The sequence below is a fragment of the Otolemur garnettii genome, unplaced genomic scaffold, assembly GCF_000181295.1.
Source record: "Otolemur garnettii isolate 467f Iridium unplaced genomic scaffold, OtoGar3 scaffold00287, whole genome shotgun sequence".
Lineage (NCBI taxonomy): Eukaryota > Metazoa > Chordata > Mammalia > Primates > Galagidae > Otolemur > Otolemur garnettii.
Genome location: NW_003852682.1, coordinates 390,217 through 394,737, shown reverse-complemented (window position 1 = coordinate 394,737; position 4,521 = coordinate 390,217).

Below are 4,521 nucleotides of genomic sequence, written 5' to 3'. Positions count from 1 at the left end.
TTTTTTTTTTTTGAGACAGAGCCTCAAGCTGTCACCTTGGGTAGAGTTCTGTGGCATTATAGCTCATAGTAACCTTCAACCCCTGGGCTTAAGCGATTCTCTTGCCTCAGCCTCCTAAGTACCTGGGACTACAGGTGCCCACCACAACACAAGGCTATTATTTGCTTGTAATTGTCATTGTTGTTTGGTGATCCCAGGCTGGATGAGAACCCAGCCAGCTCTAGTGCATATGGCTGGCGCCTTAGCCGCTTTAGCTATAGGTGCTGAGCCAGTTTCCAAATTCTTAGCCACATCCAAGAAGTAAATCAAAAAATAGGTTTAGATATGCCAAGGTAAACATCATGGTTGGTGATACTGTTGCCCTTGGTGCTAGTGGTATGGAGACAGAGCAGAGCTCTTTCTAACTTGCCCCAGAGAAGACTTGGGCCTTCCTGCCTGTGTCCAGATTTTTTTACAACACAGGATCTTATGGTCATGAAAACCACGTGGTGGAAGCCTGCATGGGAGACCTTTGGAAAATAAATTTAATTGTCAACTACCTCCCTCAAAATGTAACCCAGGATAAATTACTAAGTCTGTTCAGCAGTACAGGTGAAGTTGAATCCGCAAATGGGGTAAAGTAGCAGGACACTGCTTCAGCTGTGGCTTTATAAACTATGTAATCTCAAAAGAGTGGTCTCAGGGGAGCAATCAACACTCCGAAGGGCCTGAGGCTACAGTCAGATACCATTAAGGTGTCATTTGCTGTCCCGAACTCAGAAGTCATCAAACATGCCAACATTTGCATACTCTCAAGGACCATGTTCTTTCAGTATGGGCAAATCATCAACTCTGGGTCCTATGGATCAGACCACAGGTTTTTCCAGAGAGGTTTTGGTTATCCGGTTTGACACATTGTCAGAAGGAGGCAATTACCACTTTGAATGGTCATAACGCCCTGGGTTCCTCCAAGCCCATTACTGTGAAGTTTGTAGCCAATTCCAAGGAGGACACAAATTATGGTGCTCTTCTTATAGCTGTACCAGCCTCCAGCTAGAATGTTTGTTTAGAGAACTGGTTCCCCACCATGCCAAAGATTTAGATTCTCCCTTATGGGTCATATGGGTTTCTGGTCCTGATGTTCCAGGAAATGCTTCTTCAGGCTGAAGTATCTTGATCTACAACCTCGTTTAAGACACCAGTGGAGGGATCCTCTGGAAGATGTTTGGGCCCTTTCACACTCTCAGAAACATGAAAATGATTTGTAATTACACAATCAACAACTGTAAAGGGTTTAACTTTGTGACAAGACAAGCTATGAAAAAGCTACAATGGCTGTAGGAAGAGTGGCTGCTGCCTAGGGGATAAAATTTTATAAGTTTCCTCCAAATCCAACAGATCCCACAAATAACTCAGTCATGCTTTCTTTCATATGGAATAGATAATTAAGAGTGACAAAGTTGAAACATTTTGTTAGTGTACAATTGATTTTACACCAATTTTCACAAGTGTTTGTCTTAGTCTGAACAAAAAGTGAAGTTTTTACTCTTTTGGATGCAAACAATGTGTTCAAATGTTCAAAATCCCCCAATGTTAGACCAATTTTAAGTTTTGAAAATTATTTCCTTTAACATACATATTAAACAGAAACCTAAGTAGACTGCATTGTCTAACCGGTCCCTCTGATTGGTGGTGAAACTGGAACATGCTTTAATGTCTATTGTCTAACACTAGTTTCATTTGATGTTTCCATGAACTGGATTAAAAATAAATGATATTTTAGTTTTAGTTTTTAATCTAAAGATGTTAGGCTGATGAAGAGTATGTGTTTTCTCAACCACTTCAATATTTTAATCAATTTATACTTTGGTTGATAGAAGTTATTTTCTCACCTCCTGCTCACTCAGTCCCAGGCTTTGCAAGAGGTTCTAGGAGTGGCAGAGGCCTATCTAACTTGGGCCAAGACTAGGGAGGGGTGGTCTCATGCCATGATAAGCCCTCCGGAGAAGGATATAAACTTATTTCATAAGCCCAGGCACCAATGGGAATGGACCAAAAAGTTTCAGGGGACCTGCAGTATATTCCAGAGTCAGATCTAAGCTCCAGGTACACCTGAAGATGTATTGCTACTCTGGCAACCCAAATTTCTATCCACACAATTCCTGCATGGTGTCCCACACATCAAATACTGTTGTTCACAATAACTCTGGTTTCTTAGAACATTTAACATAGCTTAAAGGTGTAATATAGCTCCATTTTAAAATAACACATAAATATTTGAGCATTGTATCTCTCACATCCCTTCTTTAGAGTGCTAGACTTTCTATTATAGAAAGATTTTGTTTTGGAATTTTGCTTTCATATGAACACTCTGCAGAAAAGTACTTCTTTCCAGTTATCTATTAAGAAAAACCTTTGATTTGTAGTCTTTTGTTTTTTTAATGTTTTTTGTTTGTTTTTACATTTTTATTCAAAAACATTAAATTTATTTTGTTTTCCTTCACTAAAAAAAAAGGAAATGGAAAAGTAGTTATTTTTTAGCTAGTTAAAACTAACAATATCCAGGATCTAATAAAAAATTATCAAGCATGCAAAGAAGAAAAGAAAATACAATTCATAATGTAGAGAAAGTACATTCAATCAAAACAAATAAAAAAAGGCAGAAATGAGAGAATTATTAGGCAAGGAGATTAAAAATTGTTATTACTATTTCATATTTCAAGAAGTTAGAGGAATGATAATTTTTAGTAAAGACTTTCTTTTGAAAAAAGAAAGTAATAGACAATTATTTTGAAAAGTTTGATGTTTACAGATAAAAATGAGCAAAAAGTACATAGAATTCCCATATACTCCTCTACTGTCACTGATTTCCCTTATTTTTAATAAATTGCATTAGTATGGTACACTTGAGTAATCAACATTGATACATTTTTATAACTAAAGTCTGTAGTTTACACTCAATTGCACTCTTGTGTTGTCTATTCTATAGGTTTTGAAAAAGGTAAGCTATTTACCCATCTTTACAGTATCATACCAAAGAATACCTTCACTGTTCTAAAAATCACCTATGTTCCACTTCTTTATTCCTCCCTCCCACTATAAGAATCTCTGGAGAACACTGATCTTTTTACTATCTTTGTAGTTTCACTTTTTCCAGAATGTCTTATAGTTGGGATCATACAGAATATAGCTTTTTCAGATATTTTTTCTCAGATAGGTTATTCCATGTCAGTTCATGGCTTGATGGCTTATTTATTTTTATCACTGAATACTATTCTATTGCATGGATATACCACAGTTTAACTATTCACTTATTAAAGGATATCTTGGTTGCCTCGAAGTTTTGGCAATTGTGAATAAATCTGTTATAAACATTCATGTGATGCTTTTTCAGCTCATCTGAGTAAATACCAAGGAGTACAACTGTTGGTTCATATAGTAAGAGAATCTTTAGTTTTGTTTTTAAAACAAAGTGGCTTCCATTTTGGCTTCCAAAGTGGCTGTACCATTTTGAATTTCAACCATTAGTGAATGTACTCATTTTATTTTGTATACCAGTCCTGTATCTGATATGTATTTTGCAAAAATTCTTTCCTGGTCTGTGACTGTGTTTTCATTTCATTAACAGCATTTTTTTTTAACCAAGCAGAAGGTTTTAATTTTAATGAAGTCAAGCTTAGCAAATTTTCCTTTTATGGGTTGCTTTTTGTGCTTTTTGTGTTGTATTTAAGAAGTCATCACCAAAGCCAAGGTCACCTAGATTTTCTTCTATGTTATCTTCTAGGAGTTTTATAGTCTTTCATTTACAAATGGGCCTATTATTCATTTGGGGTTAATTATTGTGAATGATGTTAAGGTCTGTGTATAAAGTCAATGTTTTACAGGTGGCTGTCCGATTTTTCCAGCACCACTTTTTTTTTTTTTTAAATTGTTGTGGATTCACTGAGGGTTACAATGATTGCATTTGTTAAGTAAAGTCCCTCTTTTTTTTGAGACAGAGTCTCACTATGTTGCCCTAGGTAGAGTGCCATTGCGTCACAGCTCACAGCAACCTCCAGCTTATGGGCTTAAGTCAGTGGTTCTCAACCTTCCTAATGCCGTGACCCTTTAATACAGTTCCTCATATATTGTTGGTGACCTCCAACAAGAAAATTATTTTCAGGTTGCAGAATTAGGAAGGTTGAGAACCACTAGCTTAAGTGATTCTCTTGCCTCAGTCTCCCAAGTAGCTGGGACTATAGGTGCCTGCCACAATGCCCAGCTATTTGTTGTTGTTGTTGTTGTCATTGTTGTTTGGCAAGCCTGGGCTGGATTCGAACCCACCACCCCTGTGTATGTGGTGGGCGCCCTAGCCACTGAGCTACTAGCGCCATGCCTAAAGTCTCTCTTATAATTGTGTCCCGCCCCCCAAAGTTGTGCATAATTTGTTGAAAAGACTATACTTTGTCTACTGAATTGCTTTTCCTCCTTAGTGAAAGATGATTGACTGTATTAATGTGGGTCTATTTGTGGGCTTTCTATTATGTTTCCTTGATCTATTTT